The sequence below is a fragment of the Heterodontus francisci genome, unplaced genomic scaffold (assembly GCF_036365525.1).
Source record: "Heterodontus francisci isolate sHetFra1 unplaced genomic scaffold, sHetFra1.hap1 HAP1_SCAFFOLD_43, whole genome shotgun sequence".
NCBI classification, from domain to species: domain Eukaryota; kingdom Metazoa; phylum Chordata; class Chondrichthyes; order Heterodontiformes; family Heterodontidae; genus Heterodontus; species Heterodontus francisci.
Window position 1 is genome coordinate 6,692,472 of NW_027141852.1, and position 12,686 is coordinate 6,705,157.

General features: G+C 44.5%; 1 non-coding gene across 1 annotated transcript; it reads right to left on the minus strand.

Annotated features, from left to right (window-relative positions):
• Nucleotides 1-9,871: 9,871 nt before the first annotated feature.
• On the minus strand, nucleotides 9,872-9,953 carry trnas-gcu (transfer RNA serine (anticodon GCU)). Its single transcript has one exon. It is a non-coding gene; the product is annotated as a tRNA-Ser (tRNA).
• Between the last annotated feature and the right edge of the window lie 2,733 nt (nucleotides 9,954-12,686).

A 12,686-nucleotide genomic window follows, 5' to 3' on the forward strand; every position in this document is an offset into this window, starting at 1 on the left:
CTCCCCTTTGCGTCGTGTTATAGTCTTGGTTAAAAGAGACACAAAATGGCACAAACACTCTGAAACATACAACACGGTCACACTTTCCTTCAGTGAGATTAATGTTGAGCTGTTTTCCAGGTTAAATGCAACTGCAAACACATTGCTCTCAAAGAAATTGTAGGGGATTGAGTTGCCGTTGTAATATTAGCACTGGACATCTGTACGAGCAGGAACAGCCATTCCAAACTCACATCCTTCACAAAGGCAACCACTGAGCTGTTTTCTTTTGTGAATGAATTTCATAAGAAAAGTTAAAGTTCACAAGAAAATGGATGTAAATGATTGATAGCTAAACTTTTGAAGCAAGGATATGAATCCAAGATTTTCTGATGAGAAGACAAACACTCGAACCAATTAAGCTACTGAGCCAGATCACAAGTGCTGTGACAACTAAGGGCAGAGGAGGGCACTCTTTGTTCTCATCCCACTTCTCCACAGGTCACAACATCTATGTGAACTTTTCCCACATACTGATACAGTCAATCATATACTCTATTTTTCCCAGAATAGAAGACACTGACCAGGTTTCTTTAATGAACAACAAAATTACCAATTTATTGTCGAACAAGTTTTAACTAGTCATGAAGTAAAGCATAAACACACAGGTGGAAATTTTAAAAGTTCCTTTTTCACCTTTACCAACTTTTAAAGTCCTTTTTTTTTATCTTCGAGCCACATGCACACACACACACACACACACCGGATAGCTGAAAAAATAAAAGGGATTTTTTTTTTAAATTCAGCACTCTGTTATAGACAAAAACAACCTCTTGGGCTGTTTATTTGCTCATTTTTGAAGAAATCATCAGATGAGATATGTTGCTCCAAAACTGGAATACAGTCTAACTTCCGAGTATACGTAGACAGGTCACTAGGGTATTTTATATAGAACATAGAACATAGAACATAGAACATACAGCACAGAACAGGCCCTTCGGCCCACAATGTTGTGCCGATCCTTTGTCCTCTGTCAAGGACAATTTAATCTATACCCCATCATTCTCCTTTATCCATATACCTATCCAAAAGCCTTTTGAAAGTCCCTAAAGTTTCTGACTCAACAACTTCCCCGGGCAAGGCATTCCATGCCTCGACCACTCTCTGGGTAAAGAACCTTCCCCTGACATCCCCCTTATATCTCCCACCCTTCACCTTAAATTTATGACCCCTTGTAACGCTTTGCTCCACCCGGGGAAAAAGTTTCTGACTGTCTACCCTATCTATTCCCCTGATCATCTTATAAACCTCTATCATGTCACCCCTCATCCTTCTCCTTTCTAATGAGAAGAGGCCTAGAATGTTCAGCCTTTCCTCGTAAGACTTATTCTCCATTCCAGGCAACATCCTGGTAAATCTCCTCTGCACCCTCTCCAAGGCTTCCACAACCTTCCTAAAATGAGGCGACCAGAACTGCACACAGTACTCCAAATGAGGCCTTACCAAGGTCCTGTACAGCTGCATCATCACCTCACGGCTCTTAAATTCAATCCCTCTGCTAATGAACGCTAACACCCCATATGCCTTCTTCACAGCCCTATCCACTTGAGTTGCAACTTTCAATGATCTATGCACATAGACCCCAAGGTCTCTCTGCTCCTCCACATGCCCAAGAACCCTACCGTTAACCCAGTATTTTGCATTCATGTTTGTCCTTCCAAAATGGACGACCTCACACTTTTCAGGGTTAAACTCCATCTGCCACTTTTCAGCCCAGCACTGCAACCTATCCAAGTCCCTTTGCAGACGACAATAGCCCTCCTCGGTATCCACAACTCCACCAACCTTTGTATCATCTGCAAATTTACTGACCCACCCTTCGACTTCCTCATCCAAGTCGTTAATAAAAATCACAAACAGGAGAGGACCCAGAACTGATCCCTGCGGCACGCCACTGGTAACTGGGCTCCAGGCTGAGTATTTACCATCTAAGACCACTCTCTGCCTTCTATCAGTTAGCCAATTCTTAATCCAACTGGCCACATTCCCCACTATCCCATGCCTCCTGACTTTCTCCATAAGTCTACCATGGGGGACCTTATCAAATGCCTTACTAAAATCCATGTACACCACATCCACTGGTTTACCCTCATCCACTTGCTTGGTCACCTGCTCAAAGAATTCAATCAGGCTTGTGAGGCAAGACCTACCCCTCACAAAACCGTGCTGACTGTCCCGAATCAAGCAGTGTCTTTCCAGATGCTCAGAAATCCTATCCCTCAGCACCTTTTCCATCAACTTGCCTACCACCGAAGTAAGACTAACTGGCCTGTAATTCCCAGGGTTGTTCCTATTCCCTTTCTTGAACAGGGGCACAACATTTGCCACCCTCCAATCACCTGGTACCACCCCCGTCAGCAGAGAAGATGAAAAGATCATTGCCAGCGGCTCTGCAATTTCATCCCTTGCTTCCCATAACATCCTTGGATATACCCCGTCAGGCCCGGGAGACTTGTCTATCTTCAAGTTATTCAAAAACCCCAACACATCTTCCCTCCTAACGAGCACTTCCTCGAGCTTACCAGTCTGTTTCACACCGTCTTCTTCAGTAATACACCCCTTCTCATTCGTAAATACCGAAGAGAAGTACTCATTCAAAACCTCACTTATCTCTTCCGGCTCAACACACAGTCTCCCGCTATTGTCCTTGACCGGACCTACGGTCCCCCTAGTCATCCTCATATTTCTGACATACGCGTAAAAGGCCTTGGGGTTTTCTTTTATCCTACCCGCCAAGCATTTTTCATGCCCTCTCTTAGCTCTCCTAATCCCTTTCTTCAGATCCTTCCTGGCCATCTTGTATCCCTCCAGAGCTATGCCTGTGCCCTTTTTCCTCAACTTTATATACGCATCCTTCTTCTTCCTAACAAGACTCTCAACCTCTCTTGTCAACCACGGTTCCCTCACATGACCATCCCTTCCCTGTCTGACAGGGACATGCTTATCAATGGCCCCTACTATCTGCTCCTTGAAAAAGTTCCACATTTCGACCGTGCCCTTCCCTGCCAGCATATGCTCCCAACTTATGCTCCTCAGTTCCTGCCTGACAGCATCATATCTACCCTTCCCCCAATTGTAAACCTTGCCCTGTTGCACATACCTATCCCTCTCCATTACCACAGTGAATGCTACAGAATTGTGATCACTATCTCCAAAGTGCTCGCCCACCAACAGCTCTATCACTTGCCCTGGTTCATTACCTAGTACCAAATCCAATATTGCCTCCCCTCTGGTCGGGCAGTCTACATACTGAGTCAGAAAAGCTTCCTGGACATACTGCACAAACACTACCCCATCCAAACTATTCGATCTAAAGAGTTGCCAATCAATATTTGGGAAGTTGAAATCCCCCATAATTACTACCCTGTGACTTCTGCTCCTTTCCAAAATCTGTTTCCCAATCTGCTCTTCCACCTCCCTGCTGCTATTGGGGGGCCTATAGAAAACTCCCATCAAGGTGACTGCTCCTTTCCTGTTCCTGACCTCAACCCACAGTGCCTCAGTCGGCAGATCCTCCTCGAAAATTCTTTCAGCAGTTGTTACACTATTTCTAACTAACAATGCCACCCCCCCACCTCTTTTACCACCATTCCTAATCTTATGAAAACATCTATAACCAGGTACCTCCAAAAACCATTCCTCCCCCTCACCTATCCACGTTTCAGTGATGGCCACAACATCGTAGTCCCAAGTGCCCATCCACGCCTTCAATTCACTCACCTTATTCCTGATGCTTCTTGCGTTGAAGTATACGCACTTTAACCCTTCTCCGTGCCCATCTGTCCTCTGCGACAGTGCTACCTTCCCCAATACCTCACTACACTCTTTGTCTTTCTGAGTGGACCCACTGGTCCCTGGATTACAAGTCCGGTTCCCATCCCCCTCCCAAACTAGTTTAAACCCTCCCGAACAGTACTAGCAAACCTCCCTCCCAGGATATTGGTGCCCCTCTGGTTCAGATGCAGCCCGTCCTGTTTGAACAGGTCCCATCTTCCCCAGAATGCAGTCCAATTATCCAAGAACTGGAAGCCCTCCCTCCTACACCATTTCTGCAGCCACGTGTTCAGCTGTGCTCTCTCCCTATTCCTAGCCTCACTATCACGTGGCGCCGGCAACAAACCAGAGATAACAACTCTGTCCGTCCGAGCTTTCAGCTTCCAGCCTAACTCCCTAAACTCACTTCTAACATCTGTGCCACCCTTCCTTCCTACGTCGTTGGTGCCAATGTGCACCACGACCTCTGGCTGCTCCCCCTCCCCTTTAAGGATCCTGAAGACGCGATCACAAACATCACGGACCCTGGCACCAGGGAGGCAACAAACCATCCGTGCGTCTCGCCCGCGCCCACAGAACCGCCTGTCCGTACTCCTCACCATCGAGTCCCCGATGACTAGTGCTCTCCCATTCTCCCTCCTTCCCTTCTGAGCCACAGTGCTTGACCCCATGCCAGAGGCCCGGTCACTGCAGCCTGCCCCCGATAGGCCGTCCCCCCCAACAGTATCTAAAACTGTATACTTGTTGTTGAGGGGAACGACCACAGGAGATCCCTGCACTGACCTCTTCCCACCTCTAACTGTTACCCAGCTGCCTTTGATTTGTGGAGTAACGACCTCCGTGTAGCTTCTATCTATCAACCCCTCAGCTTCCCGAATGATCCTCAGTTCATCCAGCTCCAGCTCCAATTCCCTAACACGGTCTGATAGGAACAGTTCTTTTCAGAAGGCATTGAGAATTAACTTTAGCAGGCCTTCTTCAAAGACATGCGACAAGATGAATTAACTCAGTGGACTTCTCAGGGTCTTTTAAAGATTTTCTGGAAAACAAACTGGGTTGTGGTCTTCTCTCCTTCCTTGACGATCCTTCAGGCTAACTTTATCAGCTGCTCACTCCAGCAGGTAAAACACACTGACTGCTACAACCAAAGGTTGTGAGTTTTCTGCCGTCTTAGGTTTGCGCTGCTACTGCCAAGCTTGTCCAATCAAGGGGCATGATTGACTTCTCTGTCCACATTTCTCCCTGTTACCAGGGTTTCTGTTCCATACTTAACTTGAATGTGACAACCAGTAAACATAGTTGCCAAATTGGTTCTTTTGGTGCCCTCTTGAAAAAGAACTGGTCCTACACTTATTCAGCTTGATTATGACTTCTTCAAAAAATATTTTAACAAAAGAAACAGAATCCCTTCCATAACATCATGTACTTTCCCTGAGCTGCAGGTTATTGCAAGTCTCTCTGGCAGTGTTTATTTTAGGTGATTTTGTACTCAGGTTCTTTTGGAATCCATGTGTTTGCAGATCTTTGTGAGTGAGAGATGTGGTAATATGTTTGAAAGATTTCCCTGTAAATTATTCATATCTCCATCTTTCCCTGAACTTTGTACAAACACATTAATATGGGAATCACACACATCAGGCCGTCAAACCTGTCCGCTAAACATTGAAAGGTGACAGTGTTTATTGTGACGGGGTTCCATTTATGAAGACACATCTTGATGATTCACACATGTAAAAATTTGTATATTATGTTCATGACATAATGACATAAATAAACACTTCCTTGCACTTGCCACGCTTGTTGAACATTTTCTCTGCTGATGCCCCCTGAATATATTAGAGAACATGGTGAAGAGGTTGAGATAAAAGTCTGTAAATATAGGCAGCAAACAGCAGCAGGGACTGCAGTGAACAAGATTTACGTGACATATTTGTGCTTATATTGGTGGGTGAAATAAGATACTAAACACACAAAATCCTACATTTGAGCTCGCGTAAAAGATTGCTCTGTCTATGGAGATAGCATCAAAGAATGCTCAGGAATTTTGTCCTATGCCAGTGATCGTAACACACTTCAGGGGAACTTAAAAAAAATGGTAAAATGGGCTTTCACATAACAGATGAAATTTTACACAGAGAAGTGTGAAGTGATACAATTTGGAAGGAAGAATGCCATATAAATGAAAGGTTACAATTCTAAACTGGGTGCAGGAGCAGAGAGACAATGTACACCAATGTCAGAAGGATTGAAAAGGTTGCTTAGAGCAAACAGGACACTTGGCTTTATTAATAGAGGCATAGAGTAAAAGCATATACGTTATGCTAAACCATTATAAAATACTGGGAATGAATGGCCTCTTCCTGTACCTCCACAGAAAGCTTCCATTCCAGGTTTACACACACTCGTCAGGATCAATCTCCACAGATCCTGCCACTCCAGGCTCGGACACCCACTTCCAGATCACTCTCCACAGATCCCGCCACTCCAGGCTCGGACACCCACTTCAGGATCACTCTCCACAGATCCCGCCATTCCAGGTTCGGTCACCCACTTCAGGATCACTCTCCAAAGATCCCAGCACTACGGGCTTGGAGACCCTCTTCAGAGATCCTAAATCTCCAGACACGGACATCCTTTGAGGACCACTCTCCACAGATTCTGCCCTCCAGGCTCACACACCCTCTTCAGAATCACTCTCCATACATCCCGCCGCTCCACGCACGGATATCTCCCTCAGGATCAGATCAAAGAATGTTGCTTGTCACTTATCAGCTCAAGCCTGAATGTTGTTCAGGTCTTGCTGCTTGCAGGCACAGACTGCTTCAGTATCTGAGGAGTTGTGAATCATCAGCGAACATTCCCACTTCTCACTTATGTTGAAGAGAAAGCCATCAATGAAACAGCTGAGGATGTTTGGGCCTAGGACACTGCCCTGAGAAACTAGGTATCCAGTCATGAATGGTGGTCGACAATTAAATAACGAACCAGATGAGGAGGCTCCAAAAACATCCCTATCCTCAATGTTGGTGGAGCCGAGCACGTCAGTGCAAAAGATAAAGCTGAAGCATTTGAAAACATCTTCAGTCAGAAATTGCTCAGTGGATGATTCAACTTGGCCTCTTGAGTTTCCCAGCATCACAGCTTCCAGTTTTCAGCCAATTTGCTTCACTCCACATAATGGCAAGAAACAGCTGCAGGCACTCGATACAGCAAAGACTATGGGCCCGAACATCATTCCGGCTCTAGTACTGAAGACTTGTGCTCCAGAACTCGCTGCGCCCTCAGCCAAGCTGTTCCAGTGGAGCGACAACACAGTCATCTACTTGCTGCCCCATCAGTCGACTATCAATCATCAGCAAAGCGATGGAAATGTCACCAACAGTGCTATCAAGCACCACACACTTAGCAATAATCTGATCATCGATGCTCAATTTAGGTTCTGCCAGGGTCTCTCAGCTCCAGGAAATCATTTGGCAGATAGAGGAGAATGTGGGAAAATGTGAGGTTATCCACTTTGGTAGCAAGAATAGAAAAGGAAAATATTATTTAAATTGTGAGAGATTACAGAATGCTGCGGTGCAGAAAGATCTGGGTGTCCTCGTGCATGAATCACAAAAAGTTACCATGCAGGTACAGCAAATAATTAGGAAGGCAAATGGAATGTCACCCTTCATTGCAAGGGGGATGGAGTATAAAAGTAGAGAAGTCTTGCTACAAATGTACATGGTGCTGGTGAAACCACACCTAGAGTACTGTGTACAGTTTTGGTCTCCTTATTTAAGGAGGGATATACTTGCATTGGAGGCAGTTGAGAGAAGGTTCATTGGATTGATTCCTGTGATGAAGGTGTTGTCTTATGAGGAAAGTTGAGCAGGTTGGACTAATACTCATTGGAGTTGAGAAAAATGAAAGGTGAACGTATTGAGACATATAAGATTCTGAGGGGGCTTGACAGGGTAGATGCTGAGAGGATGTTTCCTCTCGTGGTGGAATCTAGAACTAGGGGACACAGCTTCAGATTTAGGGGTTTTTCATTTAAGAAGGAATTTCTTCTCTCAGAGGGTCATTAATCTTTGGAATTCTTTACCGCAGAGAGCAGTGGAGGCTGGGTCATTGAATGTCTTCAAGATTTTTATCTACAAGAGAGCCAAGGGTTACGTCGGCAGGCAAGAAAGTGGGGTTGAGGTCATGATCAGGTCAGCCATGATCCTATTGAATGGCGGAGCAAGCTCGAGGGGCCAAATGGCCTACTCCTGCTACTAGTACTTCTGATCTTATGTTCGTATGATCTCATTGCAGCTTGGTCCAAACAGAGACGTAAGAGTAGAATTCCAGAGGAGAGGTGAGTGTGATTGCCCTTGAATGAGTGTGGCATCAAGGATCCCCAGCAAAATTGAAGTCAATGGGAATCAGGGGGAAAACTCTCCACTTGTTGAAGTCATACCTCGCACAAAGCAAGACGGTTGTTGTTAGTGGAGGCCAATCATCTCAGCCCAGGACATTGCCTCAGGAGTTTCTCAGGGTAGTGTCCTAGACACAAACATCCCAGCTGTTTCATTGACGACTTTCTCTTCAACATAAGTCAGAAGTGGGAATGTTAGATGATGATTCACAACTCTTCAGATACTGAAGCAGTCTGTGCCTGCAAGCAGCAAGACCTGAACAACATTCAGTCTTGAGCTGATAAGTGACAAGCAACCTTCTGGCCACACAAGTGCCAAGCAGTGAACATCTCCAATGAGAGAGTAAAAAAATCTACCTTTTGATATTCAGAAGCATTATCATCGTTAAATCCCTCACCATCAACATCTTGACCAGAAACGTAACTAGACCAGTCACATCTATGCTGTGGCTATAAGCGCAGGTCAGAGATTACGAATTCTGCAGCAAGTATCTCACCTCCTGACACCCCAAATCCTGTCCACCATCTACAAGGCACAAGTCAGGAGTGTGATGGAATACATCCCACTCAACAACACTCAAGAAGCTCAACACCATCCAGGACAAAGCAGCGCACTTGATCGGCACCTAACCCGCCACCCTAAACATTCAATCCCTCCACAACCAGTACACAGTGGCTGCAGTGTGTACCATCTCCATATGCACTGCAGCAACTCGCCAAGTATCCTTCAACGGCACCTTCCAAACTCGTGACCACTACCACCTCGAAGGACAAGGGCAGCAGATGCATGGGAACTCACTACCTGCAGGTTCCCCTCCAAGTCACTCACCATCCTGACTTGGAATGATATCGCCATTTCTTCACTGTTGTTGGGTCACAATCCTGGAACTCCCTCTCCAATAGCACTGTGGGTGTTCCTGCACCATATGGACTGCATCAGTTCAAGAAGGCAGCTCTCCACCACCTTCTCAACGGCAAGGGGAATGGGTAATAAATGCTCGCCTTATCAGCGATACTCACACCCAAGAATGAATAAAAACCAAATCACTCTCCACAGATTCCCCACAATCTGGGCTTGGACATTTACTTCAGGAGCACAGAGCTTTATATCACTGCAATATGAGCTCCCATCTTCATATTCTAATCACTTTTCACATTATTTTCTACCAGTCCACGAGCTTTTTTTAATTCAGCATTCGGGTCTCTGCTCCTCCGCCGTTTCTAACATCTCACCTCTTACAAAAAAACACTCTGATCTATCGTAGGTACTAAATGACCCCTCATTTTAAACTCCAACTGCCAAAGCATTGCTCACTCACTTAATCTATCAAGAAGATTTGAAAATAAATTTCTTGCCAAAGGATAATTTTCTGCATCTGCTCCCTCGCCATTTGCTTTTCCCATTTGTCTTTCACTTGGTGCAAATCTAGATGGAAGGAAGGAGGGGAGGGAAAATCCTGCTCCGTTTCGTGATCCCTATTTGATCTTCATTCCAGTGTAGTTTGGATGAAGAATTCCAATTGTCTGTCTCAATTTTAAGAAAGTATAACCAATTCTGGAATCACTGTCTGGACATGGACAAGAACAGGTTTCGAGGCTGACTTGACACATCAACTCACCCAACAGAAACAATGCACTAAACAGTTCATAAACTAACGACAAGGATGGGATTTGAACCCACGTGTGCACAACACAATGGATTAGCAGTCCATCACCTTAACCTCTCGGCCACCTTGTCAGTTGGTTAGCCATAGCTGTCACCTTCAGCACAGTTTCTGGCTGTGCAGCTAGCTGTGTAATGATGGAAAAAGACCTTCTGGAAGTAAATGAAGTTGGGAATGGAGTGGTGTGAAACATTTCCAGACCATGTCCAACTCGTTTCTACTCAATGTGAAAACCCACCACGGAAAGACTAGAACATACAATCATTTCATCACATCATGATTAACATCACTCAGACACCTGAACTATTAGGTCACTGACGAAGTCATGATGACCGAATTTCTCATGAAATTACAACTGAACTAACTGACTGGAAGAATTGCTTTAACTCCCCGTGATCTGCGAGGCACAGCCTCAGGCCGACTTGTCGGGTGGTGTAAACAGATATCACTGCTTCTGATCTTCACCAGAACAGATAGTGTGATGTAACATTGATCATACAACAGACTGTGAGAGAATACAACAGAATAAAACACCTGGAGAGACACTGTGGAAGAACAAATAGATTTGATTGGAATGTTGAAATTTTGATTGGAATGGATAAAACACCAGAAGCAACAGATTAAAGTGGGATTCTCATCATTATATTGATCTGGGACAGAAAAGAGAAACTGATGGAAAGAAGAGAAGAAGGAAGAAAAGAAAGGATGGAACTGTTCAATTTTTTCAGTTTTTTCACTCGCCCATCAAAGCTGATAAAAAAAGTTGCAAATAACAGAGAATTTCACCAAAAAGGGAGATTAAATGTTGCTGAAACCTTGGATCGAAGGATGCCCCAACAGATCACCTGTTTAACTGTCTCCTCACTGGGGGATTTCAATCAGTGAGCAATATTATTCTCTACTTTTTTTGTTAATTGGTCCCAGAACTGTCACTTGGAATTAATATCTGTGTTCCGACTCCTGAATAATAAAATTGTGAGTTTCTCGATATTTTCTGGACACATTTCCTGCTGAAAGAACTAAGAACTCTTTCTAATTTGCACAATATTCTATACACACTCATCAAGCCTGCTAAGCTAGCATCCTTGGTGCTGCTCTCTCTTCTCCCAAACTTCATCTCATGTGACTGTTTCATCATCACTCTGACAGTGGGAGGGGTTGATCCCACTATCTTCAGCATTAACCCTTTACATCCTTATACCACACTGTCTGTCCAAAAAAAATGGGTGGAGGGAACTTCCTTCATTTATCAAAACACCAACAACAGCACAGTGGCGCAATGGTTAGCACCGCAGCCTCACAGCTCCAGCGACCAGGATTCAGTTCTGGGTACTGCCTGTGTGGAGTTTGCAAGTTCTCCCTGTGTCTGTGTGGGTTTCCGACGGGTGCTCTGGTTTCCTCCCACCTCCAGAAGACTTGCAGGTTGGTAGGTAATTTGGCCATTGTACATTGTCCCGAGTGCAGGTACGTAGTAGGAGAATGGTGGGGATGTGGTAGAGAATATGGGATTAATGCAGGATTAGTATAAGTGGGTGGTTGCTGGATGGCACAGACTCGGTGGGCCGAAGGGCCTGTATCAGTGCTGTATCTCTGAATAAGAAAAGTAAAATAAAAGCTACCAGTCGTAAATCAACTCAAACCCATTAGAGAGATAGAGGGAGACTGTCAGATAACTTCCTGCATCCAGTCCTGACGCTGTCACACTCAGCAGCTTCTCACCCAGACCCCACTCTCATCAACACTGAACATTGTTACCGAGACCCTTCAAATACTGTTTATAAAAGGTAGAAAAATTCAAACTTCATCACAGCTAGATTGAACAGAACAAAGTTTAATATCTTCTCGTCATCACTCGGTAACCACATGAGACATCCTTAAATCAGTAGCATAAATTATCAGCTGTAAGAATGTTTGTCATTGGGTTGAATCATTTCTGTGTGATGAATGTTCCAGCATCATAAACCAGGGGAACGTGTTGACTGAGCTGTGTCTTCATCTCTTCTGGACAGTTCACCCTTCATTCTGCTCTGATTCACTTTCCCAAAGCGGATCTACAGATTCTCAAATCCAGAGACTGGGTTTTCTTATTTTGTTCCTTTTGATTTTTCTTGCTCCTGAATGATAATATATTCCAACCTCGGATCAAACTTGCCCTGTCTCCCAGTCTCGGTTAAAAGCGACAAATAACGGCACCAACATTCTGAAACAAACAACACGGTCACATTCTGCTTCAGTGAGATTAATGCTGAGGCAGTTTCCGTGTCGAATGCGATTGTGAACAAATTTCTCTCAAGGAAATTGTGAGTGATCAAGTATTTGCACTGAATTTCTGTGCAAGAAGGGACAGTTTCAAACAGCCCTTCCCAAATCACTTCCTTCACAAAGAAAAAGACTGTGCTGTCTTAACGTGTGACTCAACTTCACAAACAAATTTGAACTCGAAGTTCAGGAGAAGACAGAGATGTGAATGATTGACAGTGTACTCTTTAAATCATAATTTTCCGTTTCTTCGTTGAAGTGAGGCTCAAGCCTAAGCCACTAGAGATCGCGGAAAGCTACAAACTTGGATCCAGAAATCAGAAAAGCAGTGAAACAGTTGGTGAGTACATTGTGACACTGAAGAATTTATCACCACATTGCAACATTGGCACATTCTTAGACCGTACATTATGAGACAGATTTGTGCTTATATTGGTGGATGAGGAAAGATACTAAACACACAAAATCCCAATTTGAGCTAGTGGGTAAGATTGCTCTTTCCACGGAGATAGCATCAAAGAATGCTCGTGAATTTCATCCTATGCCAG